At 37.3% G+C, this 22,292-nt stretch overlaps 1 protein-coding gene across 2 annotated transcripts in view; it reads left to right on the top strand.

Moving 5' to 3' along the window:
• The window catches only part of LRRC4C (leucine rich repeat containing 4C), a 1,431,417-nt gene that overhangs the window by 555,023 nt on the left and 854,102 nt on the right, over positions 1-22,292 (top strand). For both annotated transcript variants that reach the window (XM_061381179.1, XM_061381176.1), the window contains exon 3: positions 21,063-21,144. The gene's annotated coding sequence lies outside the window, so the exon portion shown is untranslated. The remainder of the gene's footprint in view (positions 1-21,062; positions 21,145-22,292) is intronic.

Genomic DNA, 22,292 nt, shown 5'->3' with positions numbered 1-22,292 from the left:
GCAAAAGAAACCATCAATAAAACCAAGACAACCTACTATATGGGGTGACATATTTACACATGATACATCTAATAAAGGATTAATATCCAAAATACTAAAAGTTAATACCACTGAATATTAAAAAAGATTAAAAATCGAGAAGATCTGAATAGACATTTTTTCCAAAGAAGATATACAAATGACCAATAGACACATGAAAAAATGCATAGCATCACTGACCTTCTGAGAAATACGGATCAAAACCACTATGATATATCACCTCACACTTGTCAGAATGGCTATCGTCAAAAAGACAACAAATAATAAATTTTAGTGAGGGTATGGACAAAAAGAAACCCTCATTTACTATTAGCAGGAATGTAACTTGGTAGAACCACTATGAAAAACAGTATGGAGGTCTCTCAAAAAATTAAAACTAGAACTACCATATGATCCAGCAATTATACTCCTGGGCATTTCCTCAAAGAAAACAAAAATACTAGTTTGAAAAGATATTGGGTGGGCCAAAAAACTTCATATGAGTTTAAAATGAATGTTTTTGGCCCACCCAATATATGCACACCAATGTTCACAGCAGCATTATTTAGAATAGTCAAGGTATTAAAGCACCTTAAGTGTCCATCAACAGACAAATGGGAAAAGAAGATGTGTTAAATACATTCAATGCAATATTACTCAGCCATAGAGAATGAATGAAATGTTGCCACTTGCAACATGTTACATGGATGGACCAAGAAAGAGAGTATTATGCTTTGTGAAGTAAGTCAAAGAAAGACAAATGCTGTACACTGCCACTTATATGTAAAATCTAAAATATAAACGAATGAATGGGTATAACAAGACAGAATCAGACTACAGAGAACTAGTGGGGAGAGTTGTAAGAGGGGAGCAAGATAAAGGGGATTAAGATATGTAGCATAAATAAGATACAAGAATATAATATAGAATACAGGGGATAAAATTAATATTTTATATTAACATCGAATGGGATAGAATCTACAAAAGTGTCATCACTATGTTGTACACCTGAAATTAATGTAACATTGTGAATCGACTATCCTTCAATTAAAAATGTCTCACCTTCTTGAATGGAGTCGAATGTGAGAAGCAGGCAATAGGATCCCTGGGTTGTTCCCAAGGTTCTCTAGCCCAGTCTCTGGGGATTGGAAATAGTCATAATCTAAGGAGGGAAATAGTCACAAACTAAGCAGAATTTCCAGAAGTCCTGCTGTTGTCCAAGAACCTCCAGCCAGTCAAGTGATATCATCAAATATAATCTCCAGTGATATTTGCTGGGGAAAAAGTTACAAATATTGGTACCAAGGCACACCCATCATTTGAATCCAGGAGGGACAATCCAGCACTATTCACCTGCTAGCTCTCTCAGATCACTCTATTATTGCATCAACCACATAGCACCATGTCCCTGTATTTTACATGATTGAATTATTTGGTATATTTTCTTATATTGAGACAGGGTTCACCATACTTACAATAATCATAATTGGGCTTTTCAAAACATAATCTTGTAGTATTAACATTTTTATAATGCCAGTCTTTCAAGGCCTCATGCTACTAAAAATGTAAAAACACTCTCCATATAGTTAGACAAATGCGTGTACATGTTGGCTGCTGTGATTGGAATCATGCTTCTGCTTCAGACCTGATTTATAGAGAGTTTCAAGGTGATATTATAGAAGCAAAATAATTGTAACATTTCAATTTACTCATTTATATTAATTTCCAAAATTATGGAACAAAATTTATTATAAGGAGACACTCCTTGATCACATAGTATCCTGTCTGGTAGTTCAAGATTTTTATTTTGGCATTTTGTTCCAAAATGTATAAATCAACCCTTTAGTTATTTCTTATGCTTTAAAGATGTGAACTTTCCCTAAATTTACATGTTGGTGTGGTAGGTGTCAGTGGGATCCTATGCATAACAGGAAAGTTTTAAACAATTGGTAGAACAAAAGCCAGAAGAAAAAAAGGCCCTTTGAAGTGGATGATCTGACAAATTTTGCTGACGTATTATCCTAATGTTGTGTGGAGAAAGAACAGAAAAGTTTGCTAGTTTCTCATTTGTGTTATTAGATCTTATAATTAGTGTCTCACTGTTTTGAGAGTAGATTTATGATTTTTCCTTAAATGAATTACTGAGATTCTTGATCACATTATACAAAGTACACTAACAAACAGTTTTTCTCTATGACATAGTGAAGTAAGGTAGAATATATGAGAAAGTTTGTTTAAAAGTAGTAAATCTATATGTTGCCCTAGGGTTAGCCATGACTGCTGCTCTAGAACACAGAAGAATGGTATTGAAAGGACCAAGAATGCTCAAAGATTGTTGACTTCACCTGGACCTTTTGGAGGGTTCCTGCTCTTTATGCCAAACTTCCCATGCTGGTTGGGAAGATAAAGTCCTTGCTGTTAATCCATTGGTTCATTTTTATCTAATGGACATCAGTTAAATATCAACTGTATTCAGGGACACAGACAGGATGATGAAAGCCTGCAGATAGCTGTGCTAGTCATGGTGTCTTTCAGAAATATACAATCTATTGGGGAAAATATGTCTATGAAATTACACACAGCTTTGGATCCTCATTAAGGTGACAAGACAAATTATAATGCAATATACTCAGAGGTCAAGAAGGTGAGGATTTCTATGAGTTAGAAGAATCATCCCTTTATTAAAGGAATGGGGTTGAACTTTGGAACTGAGGGGTAGGTAGTACAGATCTTTGTCACTGCCCATCTTGTAAAAATCAGAAAAGGTGGAGGGGGGAAAGCCTTAGCAATGAATTATAAAACTATTACTATACAGCAATTGGCCTTTGGGATATGCAGACCAAATAATTTTTTTCCACACTTCCCTTCCCTTATTTTCATAAGAGTTTGTATTTTTTAAATAAGATCACTCTCTGGAGAGCTTTTTTAATGAACTGTGTTATAAAAGTAGGATAGTGTCTCAAGTCTAAAACAAAAATTATTACACTTTAAAGAAGAAACAACCTAGATAAGTTTTACTTTATGACTGCTTCCTTATTAGTACCTTTGCATGCTATTAGTACTATTTTATGCAGAGGACTATACTTACTCTGTTTTTAAGGAGCTGGTTTTGCAACTGTGTAAGGGCAAAAACATCTGAGTTGTACTGACAAGGGCAAGGAAAAGCATGTATTTGTGTGCTCATCTGTTTGTGGTCAAGAGTAGCAACTAAGTGGTATATGGCAGAGACAGAAGGAACTGCTCAGAGATGCCTTGAATAAACTGTTGAATTGCAATTACAAGAAAAAAAATTAACTGCTTATTATCATGTATTTCTGTGTGAAGAATTGTAACAGCATCTCCTAGTACTTAGGATCATGGATGAGATGGTGCCCCTCCTGAAAACTTCTTGGCCTTCTGCCCATCTGCCCTGCTTCACCCTAATCATAGATGCCTCCAGTGAGTTTTATGTAAGGTCAGTCTCAATAAAGTATTTACATAAATTGTATTTGCATCGCTGAAGGGGTATCCCTCAGATACAACAATATCTTAATTCTAGAAAAGGAAAAGACACCAAAATTAAAACGGTGGGAGAGCTCAGAGAAAGACCATGTGTGGCCCAAAGAGCGAAAGTATTAGAACTGCTCAGTCTGTGTCCATTTATTTATATAGTAAATAAGGAAAACAGGGGAAGGGAAGCTACATATCAAAACCAGTCTCCAAAGTCAGTCTACTTGCTTTCCAAGTCCCCAAAATAAACAGTGAAGATGTTTTCTCTGCGAAGAAGTCGGGTGGTCTCAAGAGACTCTGGTGACAGTGAGGCTTCGGCACAGTTCTTCAACTTTGGGTTGCTAATTTCACTCTTCTTAAAATCAGAATAGTGATATCTACCTTATAATTGTATTGAAAGCATAAAGAGAATAGCAGGTAAGATATGGGCAATGTATGTGTCCCACATATGAATTAAGTAAACAATAGCTGACTTTTCTTAGCAAGTCATGATAAAAACATATGTGTATATATATATAATTGAACACTGCTTGTATGAATTCACCTAACTCTTAGACCAAATCTGGAAGTAGTGACTTTCATGCCCAATTCACAGATTAAAAAATTGAGACATATAGATATTGAATATCTTTCCCAGAACTATAGAACCAGAAAGTATCTGAATCAAAATTAAAACTGAGACAGTCTGCCTGCAGAGAACATGCTCACAGGCACTGTACTCTACACAACAAAGCATGACTGTCAATAGTGTTGTGACTACTTACTTCTGTCATCTTGTCCTACAACGATATTGTTGCAGCTGATCCTCTTCTTAATTTTACCTTTAAAATATCCCCTAATTTGATACTTTCTTTTAGGATTAGTATCCTTTAATGATTATTTGTTAATAAGGGATTCTCTTCCAATGGAACTTGTTGCACACAGTTATGAATATTATCCAAATTCTCCAGAGATCTAAGATACAAGCTAAAATATTTAAATGTCAACATATTAATGTTTCTGTAACTCTAGGCTGCAAAATGGCTACATGTACAATATACGTACATAATAAAATCTGTGTAAATACATGCTGGTGACCTACTTTCCTTCAAGCTTGTCTTGTTTTGTAATATCTATACTGCCTATTTGCATCAGGAAATAATATTTTTTTTTCCTCTCCCCTAGTTTCCTCCTCCCTGTCAGATTGAACTAACACAGTAGAATGCATTTCATATCACACAGCATGTGTTTCAGTATTGAATCCAGTTGTCTCGTCATCAGCAGTATGTCTCAACGTAGGATCTGTTACTCTATCAGAGAAGAGATTTGGAAAATTACCCATCCTTCTTTTTTGTAGCTTTTTATTTGAGAGCTTAGCAGAAATAACATAAAACAATTCACTATCAAATTTTCCAGAAAAATCAATGCACAGCTTACCTTCCTGTCTCTACTCTCCAGATTTTATTATATATGACAATGGCCTTATTTCTATGAAAAACAGTACTGCATTATTTCCATTACTTTCTCTATGTTGCAGAGAGAAGCATTCTCTATGCAGCTAATATTTCACCTCAGTGGAAGGATATTAGATACTAGGAACTTATCTGGGCTCATTCTGCACTGATTCATACATTTCTTCATCAAAAATATTACACAACCTTTAAAAAGAATCTGGTAGCTCTATATGATCTGATATGAAAAGATGCTCAAACTATATTGTATAAAGAAAAAAAAGCAAACTGCAAAACCATACATTTACCAAGATCTGATAATTTGATTTTCAAAAACAGAAAAGTAAAATGATTTCATGTGTTTGTGTGGTTTGCAGAAAAGCTCTGGAAAGATGCATTCCATAATGTTAACAGTAATCTACCTCTGCAAAATAAACGTACTCAAATATGAGAGCAATGAGGAGCAGGATGAATCATTCTTTCTTACATATATACTTTTGTATTGTTTAGTTTTGTTTAGGTTTTTTTTTATAATGTTTAGTTTTGTACTGTATAGTATTATTGTAGTAATTATATCATATAATTCATATCATATCTGTTATTATAGGATACCATGTGTATGCAAAGACTGGTGGGACACTTCTGAATTTAATGAAACAATAGTCTAACAGATGGGATAAGTAAAAACAATCATTATACACAGAGACAGAAGTAATCAATTCTATAAGAGAAGTGCAGATATATTTGAGATTATGAGAAAATCATTGTGCATATGAAGGAGATAGAATATTGAAAAATGGTGTCTGATTGGGAAAGAAAGGATTTTAGAGGGTTGTGATGCTTACCTGTCTTTTCTCCTTTTTGTTGGCAGTGAGGAGAATATGGTATGTGCTCAAAAATGAAGATTGTAGGAATGAAATAAGGAAGGGAGATATGAAGCCTAATGGAATAATCACCTGGTCATAGAAATTTAGAGCTGGACAGAATATAAAGATTATCTCATTTCATGATTTAATGCTTTTCAGAAGAATGTTATGGTTCCATCATAGTGCCTCAGTGTGGATAGGATCTTTAGTGTATGACTTTTTTTTTTCTTTTTCACTTAAAAGAATCACTTTATGACTTCTCTTTGGCATATCCACATTGCCAACATCACTACTCTTGGGCTTTGGAGACATTATTTAACAAAATAAGGATTACTTGAACACACGCACTGCAATATGCTGACAGTAAAGCTGATAATTGACAAGGCTACTAAGTGACTGACGGGATACACTGAGCGAAGGGATGAGTCCTGTCCCAGGCAGGACACAGCTAGACTGTGTGAGCTTTCATCAAGCTTCTCAGGATGGAATGTGATTTAAAACTCATGAATTGTTTATTTCTGAATTTTTTTTTTAATTTAATATTTTTGGACCATGTTTGAACTCGGGTAACGGAAACCACAAAAAGCAGAACCGGCGGATGGTGGAGGGTAGTGTATGCTCACTGCTCCTCCCTGCCTTGAAGTTGTTGAATTTCTGGATGCCACAGCTGAATCATTTTAACAGCAAACATTGTCTTGAAAGGATTCCTAAAATAATTTATGTTCAGCCTCATACCCGTGCCTGGTACCTGTTTAATGAGTTTTTAAATTGGGGTCATAGGAACTCCAATGTGTACAATGTATTAAGGGGTAAGATTGTGTTCAACTGCTTATGATTTTATATGGGTTGGTATAGTCAACTTAGGGGCTTCCCCAGTGGCTCAGTGGTAAAGAATCTGCCTGCAGCACAGGAAGCACAGGAGACGTGGGTTTGATCTCTGGGTCAGCAAGATCTCCTAGAGAAGGGAATAGCAACCCACCCTAGTATTCTTGCCTGGAGAATCCCATGGACAGAGGAGCCTGGCTGACTGCAGTGCATAGGGTTGCAAAGAGTCAGACATGACTGGAAAGATATAGCAGGCACACACGTAGGCGACCTGAAAGTTGTGTGTGTGTTCAAGCTCAGTTGCTCAGTCACGTCTGACTCTTTTCCATCCTTTGGACTGCAGCCCACCAGGCTTCTCTGTCCATGGAATTTTCCAGGCAAGAATACTGAGTGGGTTGCCATTTCCTACTCCAGGTGATCTGCCTTCCCTCCTAGCTCAGTTAGTAAAGAATCTGCCTGCAATGGAGGAGACCCGGGTTTGATTCCTGGGTGGGGAAGATCCCCTGGAGAAGGAAATAGCAACCCACTCCAGTATTCTTGCCTGGGAAATCCCATGGAGAGAGAAACCTGGAGGGCTACAGTACATGAGGTCGCAAGAGTTGGACACGACGTAACGACTAAACCCCCACTCCAGGTGATCTTCATGACCCAGGGATCAAACCTGCATCTCTTGTGTTTTAATTCCTGTGGTAAATAAATTGGCATCAATTAGGAAAAAAAAAATAGGTGTTTCACTGGCTTATTTGGTTGAGTATGGCCAGTGAAAGAGAAAGACAGCCAAGGTGAATGACACTGAAGAGAGAATGCCTTGTATAACAGGCAAAGGGAACGTTGGTACCCAGTGTAACTTGCCTGTAGTCATTGAGGATACACAGGATGAGATGAATAGGAGAAAATGCAGAAACTCAGATTATAAAATGTGCCATCTCTTTTTATTGACAAGCATTTAGTCAAAAGTCAAGAGTTGTTAAATGTCTATATATGGTTCATGATTACTAAGAACATGATGACTTTGGCTGCAAAGCTATCCATAAAGATCTCTTCTGGAATATAATTTCAGGAGAAAAAATGATTGAACAATTGGATCAAACCTATCAGGTGTGTCCAGAATCATCCAAGGATTGAGAGCCCCCTGCTTTAGAGGTCTCCCACGGGAATGTTAAGCTTTCCAGAGGTGCAGGGGAGGACAGTCATATCAAGAACTCATGTCATTCACCCAGTAGAGATGTTTTGGGAGACAGAGTTCCTAAGTTGTCCAGAGTAATTTGTTAACAGAATCAGCAAACATCGAGTTATTTCAGCCCATGGTTTTCTTAATGCCAGAAGCAATTTCTTTGTCTCCTTTCCATTGAAGCTGGGAAAATAATAGATTTGTGTTTTGCAAGTCTTATAGATTTAGAAGTTTCTGTATTGAAAGTGAACTCCCTCATAGGGGAAGTCAATAAAATTATTCTTAAAAATAAAAATCTCACAGTTGATAGATGAAGATAAAATATCTTCTCCTCAAATTAAATGGTCCTAATGTATTACTGAGGCATCTGTGAATACTAAATTTTTTTTTTAATTGCAACTGTTAATGATACAGGCTTAAACTCTTCCCCAGTTGGTAATATGATATTCCCTTTGTTTACTGATAGAATTATCCTCTGATAATCTGTTGGTTTTGAGAGTAGTTCTTTATGACTCATGCAAGGGAAACTAATATTTGTGGAGTAGTTAATAGGTGCTAGACATAATCATAAGGGTTTATGTTTAGTACTTAAGGCAACCTTAAAATAATGTTATTTTAGATAAGAAAACTGAAGCTTAATAAAGTATATATTTTGCCTGGTAAAATATGTCTGGACCCGAGGTAAAATCAGGTTACTCTTTTCTCTAGAAGTGGAGATGAGGAAGGAGGGCTTCACGCATCAGGGGCTTGTGCCCAATTTCTGTATACATGACACAGTAGGTCAGTTTTTCATGGGTTTGATTATATGAATCAAGGCTGTTCTTTGTTGGGAGTGAAAGGTTTTCCTCATAAGAAGGAAGAGACCAATTATGTGAATATTCTAAAGAGTTCTCCATATGGGGAGATAGTTTTGGAAACAACTGCCTTCATCATTGTTATATTCCCACCCCCAGTTGAAGCCCATTTCAAATGATGTAATAGACCCTATCTGTCTGTGGAATGTCTCTGATGTCTCATTTAAAAACTGAATAAAACCTCTCAGAGTCAACAAAGAAGCTTTGTTTCATTGATCCCTGATTTTTAAACCTCCTAGTAATACAAGGGTGGAGAAGGCAATGGCACCCCGCTCTAGTACTCTTGCCTGGAAAATCCCGTGGACGGAGGAGCCTGGTAGGCTGCAGTCCATGGGGTCGAAAAGAGTCGGACATGACTGAGCGACTTTCCTTTCACTTTTCACTTTCATGTATTTGGAGAAGGAAATGGCAACCCACTCCAGTGTTCTTGCCTGGAGAATCTCAGGTACGGGGGAGCCTGGTGGGCTGCTGTCTATGGGGTCGCACAGAGTCGGACACGACTGAAGTGACTTAGCAGCAGTAATACAAGGGAACCCAACTGTAGCTAACAAGTGAGTCCTTAGAATTGCATTTTCTTTGGCAGAAGAAGGGGGTATTTGTGGCTGTGGAATGGAAGGTCATGGAGACTCATAGTTAAGAACATGGGTTTTGAAGTCAGGCAACCAAGAATCGTAAACCAGTACAGTCGCTTGTGTGACAGTGAGTCACTTACTTAAACTCTTCAAATGTCGATTTGCTCCTCTAAACTCAGGGACAGAAAATCACCTGCCAGTAGAGATTCTGTGAGAACAGAACATTCCAGGTATGCCCAGCACCTAAAAGAACAGTGAGCACTTAGTCACTGAGAATTTTCTACTCACAAGGAGTGAACTAAGACTTCACAAATTTCAGGTCATAGGGAATGACTTCATAAGGTAGAGGTAATTTTGTTGGCATTTTACATTTAAGAAAACTGAAGGTCACAGAACTTTACATAAAATATGACTATCATCACACATTTAGGTCAGAGTATGAATGTAGGTTTATGTCTACTTTTTTTTTTCTTTGCTTGTTTGGCTTTATTTATTTTACATTTTTTTAAAAATTTTATTTAATTTTTAAACTTTACAATATTGTGTTAGTTTTGTCAAATATTGAAATGAATCCGCCACAGGTATACATGTGTTCCCCATCCTGAACCCTCCTCCCTCCTCCCTCCCCATACCCTCCCTCTGGGTCATCCCAGTGCACCAGCCCCAAGCATCCAGTATCGTGCATCGAACCTGGACTGGCAACTCGTTTCATACATGATATTATACATGCTTCAATGCCATTCTCCCAAATCATCTCACCCTCTCCCTCTCCCACAGAGTCCATAAGACTGTTCTATACATCACTGTCTCTTTTGCTGTCTCATACACAGGGTTATTGTTACCATCTTTCTAAATTCCATATATATGCATTAGTATACTGTATTGGTGTTTTTCTTTCTGGCTTACTTCACTCTGTATAATCGGCTCCAGTTTCATCCACCTCATTAGAACTGATTCAAATGTATTCTTTTTAATGGCTGAGTAATACTCCATTGTGTATATGTACCACTGCTTTCTTATCCATTCATCTGCTGATGGACATCTAGGTTGCTTCCATGTCCTGGCTATTATAAACAGTGCTGCAATGAACATTGGGGTACACGTGTCTCTTTCCCTTCTGGTTTCCTCAGTGTGTATGCCCAGCAGTGGGATTGCTGGATCATAAGGTAGTTTTATTTCCAGTTTTTTAAGGAATCTCCACACTGTTCTTAACACCTGAGTTCCTACGCATGTTCCTATTCCTTTTATACCTGCAATCCTACTATCACTATGAAGTAAGCCGAGTATGTCACTTCCTATATAGGAAATTAGCCATAGTATCTCTGGGGCATTAAATGACTTGCTTATAGTCACATGGTTGGCAAATGGTGGGGCCAGTTTTGAGACCTAGGTCTGTGTGAATCTGTCTTGTCTTTATTAGTGGCATCTCCTTCTCCTTTACCTCCTTGACTTCTCCATCTAAATATGCTGTGTCCTTCAGGACTCTTTCTGCAAGGTAGACCCCGCACTGTCTGTGCCCAGCATGAATACCTCAGTGACTTCACGTTACCTGCAGAGTAAAGCCAAGCATCTTTGTAGAACTTGCCGAGCTCTCCCTGGTAGGAGTCCTGCCTCCCACTCTAGTCTCATCTCTTAGCGCACTGCCTGTCGACGCCCTTGAGTCCATCCTACAGCCAAATGGACTGCTTGGTACTCTGCCAACCTCGCCATGGTGGTTTTATGTGTTTTTTTCTGCATTTGGTTCATGCCTGAATGCACTTACCCATCTTGCCTACCCTGTGACTTCCTATTCATCTTTGGAAACCCTTTTCGAAGTCCTGGACCACAAGTTTAATTGGCCACTCCATGGTGGCAGCCATCAAAGCGTCCCACTTGGCCTGCTGCTGGAAGGAACTGATTGACAGCCCTGGTTGCTGCTTTCTGTATCTACCAGGATTGTTGCTGCTAGGATGTGCTTGCATTGCTGCTCCCAGCCAATGACTGCTACTGGCTTAGACCCATTCTTAAGAAATGCAGGACTCTGCTAATAGGAAATTGCAGCTCTAGTACTGCCCATTGGCCTTAGCTGAAACTTTCTTAACAACATGCTGTAATTCCAGAACCTTCTGTCCAAACTTCTGTTCTTCCATTCTCCTTTACATGTGTCAGACTTCTGCTCTAGTTTGAAAGCTCTCTTGATCAGTCCCCCAATATCATTCACAGCATTTGCCAATAAGTATCCTGTATGCTTCTTTTTATCTTTGTGTCTGCTTCTTGATGGATCTGAATAAATATAGCCATGCAGTTGCCTTTCTCTATTCCTGTACACCTACCATCAAAAATAAAATATTGCATTTATTATTTTACTTTTCTCTCTAATTCAATTAGATCAGTAAAATTAGGGAAAACATTGCATTAATTCTTTTTATTTTTAGTGCTTAGCATACTGCTTGATACTTAGTGAGTATTTAATGAACATTTGAATAAATGAATGCTAAAATGATGTTATCTAACATGAGTGTATTTAGGTCAAAACAAGCAAAACTGTGTGTTTACTTCTCAGCTAACACTGTCAATTAAAGTGAAGCTACCTGGGAGTTAGTTTATGGTCAAAATGCTAGGCTTGTGTTTCAGAGTATTGCCATTTAGCTTCTCTAGACCAAAAATACTTTCTTGAGTTCAAACTTTATGCTTATAAACTTAATGTAACTAAACTTGAAATCTTGAAATCTCACTGAATATCTCTCATCACTAAATGAAGCAGCCTTGATTAATCACTCCAAGCATTTAAAAATATTCTGTCAGTTAACCTATATTTAACATAAGCATGTGTAAAATCTATATGAGGCTATTCATTAGTGGGAAAGCATATTCTTAGAGAGCTATAAATTCAAATAGGAATTCTTGATATTTCAAGTGAGGAGAATATAGAGCATTACTATTCATAACTATCCATTACTGGTAAATACATTACAAACCTGTTCTGATCCATACAGCATCATAACTGATTTCTTTCCTGTTGAGATATTTATGCTAAAAAGAAAAAACCTTAAATGTCTTATTTATCATTAAGTTTTGATCTTCACATAAACTTTCACTGGTTTGACAAGTAACTAAAATTTTATGTCATTGCTTGACTTCAGACAATTTTTCACTTTGTTTCTCCCTCCATTTTTCTTACTTGGTATCTCTCTTAGAATTTTTCCTGAATAATTTCCAACATATGTTTTGCCTTGTTCTTGTACCATAGATAATGATAATAACAAATGTCATTTACTCTGAGAGTCTATTATATGTACCAAAAATTATGTCTTAAATGCTATCATTCCCATTTCCAAATGAGATACTAAGAATCAGAAAAGTAAAACAACTTGGAGGTGATTGTACTACTAGTAGCTGGATCTTCAATGACTTGAACCCAAATCTGCCTAATTTTGGGGATGATCTAATTTAAGTTCAGTTGTCTAGGGTTTTGACTATAAACTTTGCAAGTGAAAGTGGAAATCACTCAGTTGTGTCCGACTCTTTGTGACTCCATGGACTATACAGTCCACAGAATTCTCCAGGCTAGAAAACTGGAGTAGGTAGTCTTTCCCTTCTTCAGGGGATATTCCCAACCCAGGGATAGAACCCAGGTCTCCTGCACTGCAGGTGGATTCTTTCCCAGCTGCGCCACCAGGGAAGCCCAAGAATACTGGAGTGGGTAGCCTATCCCTTTTCCAGTGGATCTTCCCAATGCAGGAATCAAACTGGGGTCTCCTGCATTACAGGCAGATTCTTTACCAACGGAGCTATCAAGGAAGCCCTATAAACTTTGAACAGTAGTCTATTAAGCTGAAAACATATAATATTCTTCTAAGAGATTTTCAGTTTATTCTAGAGGCAATAGTCGTTTGGCACCTAACACAGAGGGAAATAATGTAATTGGAAATATGCTTTAAAAACATGTCAGAAGGAAACAGTATAAAAAATGTACCAGACAATATATGAAACTAGAAAAGGGTAGACTTGGAAGCTAGTTACTGAAAAGTCTAAGTGAGAAATGGTTAAGATCTTATTTAAGAGTCTCAGCAAGGATATAGACAGAAGAAAGAGAAGATTAGAGAAACATTTCTAAAACCAATGGCTCAGCAATGTATGAACCATAGGATTTTTGTCAAATTGCTTAGCTACCCTGCATCTCCTTTCTCTTCTGTAAAATAGAGATAATCATATCTATATCAAACTGTTACCAAGAGTGTCAAGTAATAGTCTATCATCACATTCTTATATGTTATATACTGTAAATCTAGGCTCTTTCATGGGAACTTTATTTATACTAGGAATTCACTTCTCACAATAACTCCAGTAACTATCATCATTACCAGTTTTACAAATGGGGAAACTGAGGCACAGTGAGGTGAAGTTAGAAAAAAAAAAGTGATGGTGCTCTGTGGTAATACAATAGCTTGTATTATGTCTGATACATAGTAGGTGCTTTTTAAATGATTGTAACTAGCCACCTTGATTAATGCCTATGAGAGCCAAATCTGACTTATTTTTGTACCAAGGTAATTTGGAATGTGCCATGGGCAGAATTGCTGATTTGGATCCTCAAGGATGCAGCTATCCTTGGTGCTGAAGATCTGGTGACAACAAATTTCCTATTATTCATGATATTTTCCTTCTACTGAAACAGATATTCTGATGGCTAGATGGTTGACTAAAGGGAGTATAGTTGGAAAATTATTTATAAATTATTTTCTGTGACATTTTTTTTTTTTCTTATAAACATTTGCTGAGGAAGCTTCCATAGGAACAAGACTCTGTAAACTTTCTTCACTTTACTGAATTTCCAGTGAGGACTAAGGGACCAAATTTGTTTACTTTCTTAAGTATTTTCCCCTTTCATAGAGTTAACTTTAAGCTCTGGACTGTTACAAGCCCCCAAAGTTAGTTACAACTGTTACATTCCCAGCCGTTAAAATAGTACCTAAAACAGTTGGCAACAGTTAATTACTGTGTGTTGAATGAATGGATGAGTGAATGAATAAATAAAGACATTTTTTATTTTTCAAGCTATTCACTCTTTACACACAGTATGTTGATCTCTAGAGAAAAAAATGAATATTTAAGATTAATTACTACCTGGTGTGGATGCTAGGATTTATGTTTGTGTAAAAAGATATACAATTTGAATGTGATTCTTAAGAGTCATTTATGACAAACACTGAGGAGATAATTTTTGTGAACACCAAAATCACAGCATCTCTGAATTTCAGAGGTGTCATTATGTCATCTATTTTTAAATTAAGCCTCAATTTCAAAATTCAGATAACAAATAATTTTGAAAAAAACATTAATGTTGAAAATGAATGTGTCAGTCTTACATCATGCTCAATAAATCATGAGAAAATTGTTCTATGTTCTTCTATTTCATTCATTCTGGTATGTGGACATATATAGCATGTATATAATTTTAGAAAATATGCTATTTTGAAATTTCTTTCTTTCATGTGATATTATGTCTTGAGTATGCTTATATAACATGATGCAATTATAAAATTATCATTTTTATGTCTGGATGATATTTTCTCTACTTTCTCCTATTCTATTGCCATCCAGTCACCTTCAGCAGAGTTGTGGAATTTTGTCAGTTCCCGATTGGGTCTAAAAGTATATATTTGTAAGATAGAATCATTATATTGTAGCATTTTCAAGTTGGAAAAGAGCTTGAAAGCCATAGAATTAGATAACTCGCTCCATTTTAAGATAAAAACAGAAACTGAGAGGTCTGTGAGAGGCAGAATAGCCTGATGAGATATTGTGAATAGTGGACGGGTTCATCATGAGATGAATGAATGGCCAGGGGAAAGTCCTTCAGCTGTGTTGTTAATATGTAAATCTGAGACCATCACTCACAACCTTTGTGCCTCAGTTTTCTCAGTTATATTTGGGGGAATGTTGTATGTATCTGAACTTCCCCAGTGGCTCATTGGTAAAGAAACTGCCTGCAATGCTGGAGTTGCAGAGAGAGGCAGATTCAGTCTGAGTCAGAAAGATCCCCTGGAGAAGGGCATGGCAACACAAGCCAGTATTCTTGCCTGGAGAGTCCCATGGATGGAGGAGTCTGTGGGGTACTATCCATGGAGTCGCAAAGACTCAGACATGACTGAAGCAACTTAGCACGCGTGCACAATTTTATCTAAGATGCCCTACCTGGCACAAACTAATCAAATCAATGGTATTTCCAAACTAATCTGTACAACATAGGATCAAAATAAGTCATGTAATGTGCTAACCATAATACCAAACACATTGTGTATGTGCAACATGGTGTGCCTCCTGCTGTGGTTTTTATCATAGTGATAATGATTTGAATCAAGTCTCTACTGGATGTGGAATAACCATATTCTAAAATTATTTCTTAGTTTGTTGTCAAGTACAGTGACTTATCTATTGGATTTCTCCACCCTTCTCTTAGAACTTATTTCTGTGACAATTCAGAATCATTGTGGTGCTTTCACCACAATGATTCTGACCTCAAAGGTCAGAGGGAGATTAAGTTTTTTTTCCTGATGAATAGCTATTTATCAGAAGGAAACGAACTTTTCAGCACTGGAAGAGGACCTGGGCCTGATCATTCATCTTCACTGCCTTCTGCTAATGTACGATTGCTTCTGATAGAACATTCTCAAGTGATTCTTTTTAAGTGACTCTAGCAGTGACACTTCCAATTAGATTGATATTTGTCATAACTATTTTATTGGCTCTTGGTAATCACAGAGTGAATTACTGCTATTACTCTCCAACATTACAATGAATCAGTTCACAGAAGCAATTACAAAGAAGAGTGAATTACTGGAGAGACAGAGTAACTAGTCCGTCTCAAGTAACTAGATACTGTAAAATAACCAGATCCTAAAGAATGCTGTCATAATATTGTTATCAGTTACTCTGGTTTCTAACTCATTATTAGGCTTACAGATACTAAACATTTTCAGTTAGGTATAAAAGTGACTGACTGGTTTTTGGGAACTCTACTGAATTGGCTACAAAAGATATATTTCAAGAATGGAAGCATGATAACTGTAGTTAAAAATACAGCATTATGTACTTGAAAGTTGCCAAGAGAGTAAATTTTTAAAGTTCTCATAACAAGAAGAGCAGCCACAATGTGAAGCGATGGATGTTAAATTCATTGTGATTTGTGGCAATATGTACATATATCAAATCATGATGTTGCACACTTTAAATGTATATAATGTTTTATGTCAATTATATGTCAATGAAACTGGAAAAAAGAATCATTTATTTTGAATTAAAAATAGTTTTGTGTCACAGATGTGCCTAGTTAACATTTCAGTTTCACCAGCTACTTACTAGATGTGGGTCCTTCGGCAAATCATTTAATCTCTACATGCCTATTTTTCCTATTTTTACATGGAGTTATTTACAGCTGCAACCATGCAGCATTATTTGAAAATTAAATAAAATAATACAGGCAATCTCTTAAGGTAGTATGCTGTGTATAGTAAGTGGTCAAAACTGCTAGATATTATGTATACCAGATATATTTTTCTGACTCTATTAATCAGACAAATATAAATTGCTTATTTTTAGGTGTTAATAATAGTTATTGTGGTAGAAAATGGCCAAATTTAGAATCAAAAGGTCCAAGTTTTGTACTGAGTTCAGCACAATTTGGCTTTATGAACTAAGTCAAATCTCCAAAAATCACTGAATCTAAGCTGTGTGTATAAAGTGTAATACAATACACAATTGTGTCAGGATTGAGGTAAGCCTCAACTATGTTATATATTCAAGTTGTCATATCTTGTTTCATACCTTTTGATACTCAAATAATATTTGTACTGACTTTCCCATTTTATTTACTCAGCTCCCTTGGGAAAGTGACTGAGAAGATATTACTATCCTATTTTTATAGCTAAGGATCTGAGACTCAGTTTGAATGAACTTACATTACCAAAACATGGTAGAAAGGGAACTGGAACCTAGTTTCTCTCATGTCAGAAGAATAAACACCTTAAACAAAATAGATTTAAACCCCTACCATGTGCCAGCCGTAATTCTTGGCACTAGAAATACAGCAGTGCCCAAATTGATGAAAATATTCCCCTTTCATGGAGTTCAGTTCAGTCTCTCAGTTGTGTCCAACTCTTTGTGACCCCATGAATCACAGCATGCCAGGCCTTCCTGTCCATCACCAATTCCCTGAGTTCACCCAAACTCATGTGCATTGAGTCAGTGATGTCATCCAGCCATCTCATCCTCTGTCGTCCCCTTCTCCTCCTGCTCCCAATCCCTCCCAGCATCAGGGTCTTTTCCAATGAGTCAACTCTTCTCTTGAGGTGGCCAAAGTATTGGAGTTTCAGCCTAAGCATCAGTCCTTCCAATGAACACCCAGGACTGGTCTCCTTTAGGATGCACTGGTTGGATCTCCTTGCAGTCCAAGGGACTCGCAAGAATCTTCTCTAGCACCAGTATCCTTGCCTAATGGGATGAGAGGAATGATTTTTAGAAATTCTATCTGAAAGACATAGTATCCTAGGTGGAATAAGTGCTTTGGAGAAAATTAAGGACAAAATAATGATAGAAGTGTGAGGAACAGGGTATCTTTTAAATAGGGTACCCTGGGAAGCCTTCACTAAGAAAAGGACTGCTGCTGCTTCTGCTAAATTGCTTCAGTCATGTCCGGCTCTGTGTGACCCCGTAGACGGCAGCCCACCAGGCTCCCCCATCCTTGGGATTCTCCAGGCAAGAACACTAGCCCGGGTTGCCATTTCCTTCTCCAATGCATGAAAGTGGAAAGTGAAAGTGAAGTCGATAAATTCCAGTAAATACTCAGTGGAGGTTTAGAATAGGTTCACCTGGATCTGCACAAGATATTTCAGGAAGAAGTAACAGAAGAAGCAAAGTCTAGAGGGTGAAACGTGCTGGGATATTTGAGCAACAGCTGAGAGGTCATTGCGGTGGGAGTAGACTAAAGAGGAACAGAAGTGTGATAGATAACAAGTGTGGTTACCAAAGGGGAAAGGGTGGGGAAGGATAAATTAGGAATGTGGGATTAACAGAGGCACAGTTTTATATATAAAATAGATAAACCACAAGGACCAACTTTATAGCACAGGGAACTGTATTCAATATATTATAGTAACTTATAATGGAAAAGAATTTGACAAGGAATATGTATATATATACACGCACTGAATCACTTTCCTGTATACCTGGGAAAGTGGGAAAGTGTTAGTCGCTCAGTCATGTCCAACTCTTTGTGACCCTATGAACTGTAGCCCACCAGTCTCCTCTGTCCATAGAATTCTCCAGGCAAGAATACTGGAATAGGTTGCCATTCCTTTCTCCAGGGGATCTTCCTGACTCAGGGATAGAAATCAGGTCTCCTGTATTGCAGGCAGATTCGTTTCTGATTGAGTCACCAGAGAAGCTATATACCTGAGTCAGTGTAAGTCAACTATACTTCAATAGGAAGTGAGATCTGAGAGCTAGCATGCTAACTTGTATAAGTGAAGTTGCTTAGTCATGTCTGACTCTTTGCAACTCCATGGGCTGTAGCCTGCCAGGCTCCTCTGTTCATGGGATTTTCCATGCAAGAATACTGGAGTGGTTTGCCATTTCCTTCTCCAGGGGATCTTCCCGACATAGGAATCAAATCTGGGTCTTCCACACTGCAGGCAAACTCTTTACCGTCTGAGCCACCAGGGCAAACCTAACTTGTATAGGACTTCATTAATGTTTGTTTGTTTGTTTTTAAGAGATTTGGCCATTTATTAGAATGAGATGGAGGCTACTGGAAACTTGAGCAAACAAAAGCCACAATCTGATTTATCTTTTGATATAATCAATCTAGCTGCTATTTGGACAATAGGCAAAAGGAAGGGAGAGTATAGTAGGTCTCCATTGCAATGAAACTTAACAGAACATATAGTGGCTTGGACTACTATGTTAAAAATTGAGATGGAGAAATGAGTCATACTTTAGATATATTTTTGAGACATTTTTGAAGTTAACACTAATGAGATTTTTTTTATATACTTGATATGGAATATAGGAGAAAGAGTAGAGTCAGTTTTTTTTTTTTTTTTTGGATTGAGAATATGGTAGGATGTAATTACCCTTCTATGAGAAGAAATTGTAGGGAGAGTAAATTGGTAGCAAAAGGAAGCTCAGTAATGCTAATTTGAAGTTGCCTGTGTGTGTTAGTGTCCAACTCTTTGGGACCCATGTACTGTTGTGCACCAGGCTCCTCTGTCCGTGGAACTCTCCTGCAAGCATACTGGAGTGGGTTGTCATTGCCTTCTCCAGGATATCTTCCTGACCTAGGGATCAGACTCAGGTCTCCTGCATTGCAGGCAGATTCTTTACCATCCAAGATACCAGGGAAGCTATTAGAACTCAAACTGAGTCTATCAAATAGACTGTTGCTTGTAAGCACGGCACACAGTCAGAGGTTGGTGCTGAAATGGTAATTTGACAATCCCAGACATAAGGATGATGTTTAAAATTAGCATGAATTTTTAATCTAAGCCTGGATTAGATCTAGAAGGGAGTTAGTCTAATATAAAACAGGAGAAGTTCAAGATGTGAGCCATGGTGCATTGTATTATTACAAATCTGGGGAAGTGAGAAAACTTCAGAGGAGATTAAGAAAGTTTAATCCATTCAAGAGGGAAAACTGGAGAGAATGATGTTTTGGAGGCCAAATTTTTAGAAAGGTGTTTTAATTGACAAGAAGTATCAAATTGGTATAGAATAAGGACTGAACTGAACTGAAGGACTTAACTGGGCTTCCCAGATGGTGCTAGTGGTAAAGAACCTGCCTGCGAATGCAAGAGATGTACGAGACAAGAGTCGTGAGTTTGATTCCTGGGTCGGGAAGATCCCCTGGAAGAGGTCATGCAATGCACTCCAATATTCTTGCCTGGAGAATCCCATGAAGAGAAGAGCCTGGTGGGCTGCAGTCCATAGGTTCACAAAGAGTCAGACATGACTGAAGTGACTTAGCACACTCATGAGACTTTAACTACAGCCTTGCTAATGTCTGATTTATACCAAGATAGACTAAGGAAAAATTATCCCTTATATTTCAATGTCCATTGTGTGCACAGGGATGATGGTGATTATAGACCAAAAAAAAAAAAAAAAAAAGCAACAGCCAAAACATTCACAGATAAAGCATTGTCTCTATCTTTAAAACTCTAAGGCAGGGAGATAGAGTTAGGGACATTCACTGTAAGTTTCGTAATGAATGATAATCAATAGTCTGTGGGACTCTAGATAGATGAGGTAGAAGTTTATGTTGATAGGCAGCTTCAGAGGGTACAAAGGTCATATTTGAGCTGGGTATTGAAGAGTGACTAAGTTTGTTGGGTAGGCAATGGAAATGGGAAAAAGAATAATGACATTTCAGGCAGATAAGATAAAGTGACAAATGCCACAGAGGTATGAAAAAGCAGAGTAAGTTCAGGGATGAGGCATAAACTCATTTGAGTGAAAGAGATTGTAAAGAGTAAAATGTGGGTAAAACAACAGTTACATACATTTTTTTTTTGCCTTTATGGAAAACCTTGCTGAACAAGTCCAATAGAAAGGAAAATGTGATAAAGTGAGATATTTATCCAGAACCAAATATTATAATTACTATCATTTTTTAAAAAGCTTTTTATATTCTGGGAAAAGCCTCAAGCACAACATATTGTGTAATGAATATACCCCTGGAAAAATATAAATTGTTCCCTGTAGGTTACTCCATTAGGTAGATTTTAATTTCAAATAATTTTGCTTGGGCTATTTTCTAACTTCCTTAAATGTAATGTATTTTCATTTTATCTCTTTCCTAGAAATGTTTCTCTGTATTGTAAGACTGCAAGATCACCCAGGGAGAGTGGGGCCAAATAGGCTGAAACATCTGACACACTGAATGTATGTGAGTACAATATTAACAGCTTTAAAAAAAAGAAAAAAAGGAGGTGGGAGAAAAAGTGTCTTGTTATGATTTAAAGTGCTTTCGAGTATATAGGCTGTTAGTGAATTAATATGGCTAATTGCTGGATCCTTGGCATAGACAAGCTCTCATTGGTGAGTGTGGGTTTTGTGTGTGTACCTGTGAAAAGGGCTTAATTTCTCCTTGAAGGATATTCATTCCATTTTTTGCCAGGCATTACTGTCTCTCATAACTGTTCTGCTTCTAGTAAAACTTTGAAACCCTGCTCTCTGACCACAGCTGTGTATATTCCCGTTTCTGCTCCCTGAAGGCTATATAACCATTCTTTTTTTTTTTTCTTTTTTTTTTAATGTGGACAATTTAAAATATTTTTATTGAGTTTGTTACAATGCTGTTTCTATTGTATGTTTTGGTTTTCTGGCCACGAGGCATGTGGGATCTTACCTCCCTTACTAGAGACAGAGCCTGCACCTGCTCCATTGGAAGGCAAAGTCTCAATGACTAGGTCACCAGGGAAGTCCCTCTAACCCATTCTTTATCCTCCTTATATCTTCCTCTGTCAATCTGGGCCCTCAGACACCACATGGAGTTTTATGTGTCTTCCTGTATCTAAAGTCAACTAATGGGCCCGTTTTCTCCAAACCTCTTGCTCTTTATCAACTTGATCTCCACCATATATACCTTGCCAGTTGTCAAGGTAGTATTTATTTGTGTAGTTATTAGATTGTTGTATGTATCTTTCACCAAATCAAACACTCCATGCAGACAAGGACCATTCTCGTTTGCTGATGTATCATAGATGGTCCACATTTTCAGACTGTCTGATCCTGCATGGTTCTGAGTGGAATTTGGCCACGTTAATGTTCCAGCCCTTTTACGGGTTTTCAAAATCTGTATTCTTTTTGGGCTTAGATATTCCCCAGGTTGTCTCAGTTTCAGATAAAACAGCCTCTTGCTTTTTAGAAAAGATAAAGCTATCTGATATGAACATCATTGAATTTTTCTTCTTTAGACCTTAAAATATCTCTGTTACTATTCATATTTTTTATAGTCTATTTCCTGTTTCCCAAAATAGCTTTGTAAATATATTACATTTTAATCCTAACAGTTGCCATTTTTTATGAAC

Source organism: Bos javanicus, chromosome 15 (genome assembly GCF_032452875.1).
Source record: "Bos javanicus breed banteng chromosome 15, ARS-OSU_banteng_1.0, whole genome shotgun sequence".
NCBI lineage: Eukaryota > Metazoa > Chordata > Mammalia > Artiodactyla > Bovidae > Bos > Bos javanicus.
Note: the sequence above shows the minus strand (reverse complement) of the source record. Positions and strands in the feature narration are given on the sequence as shown.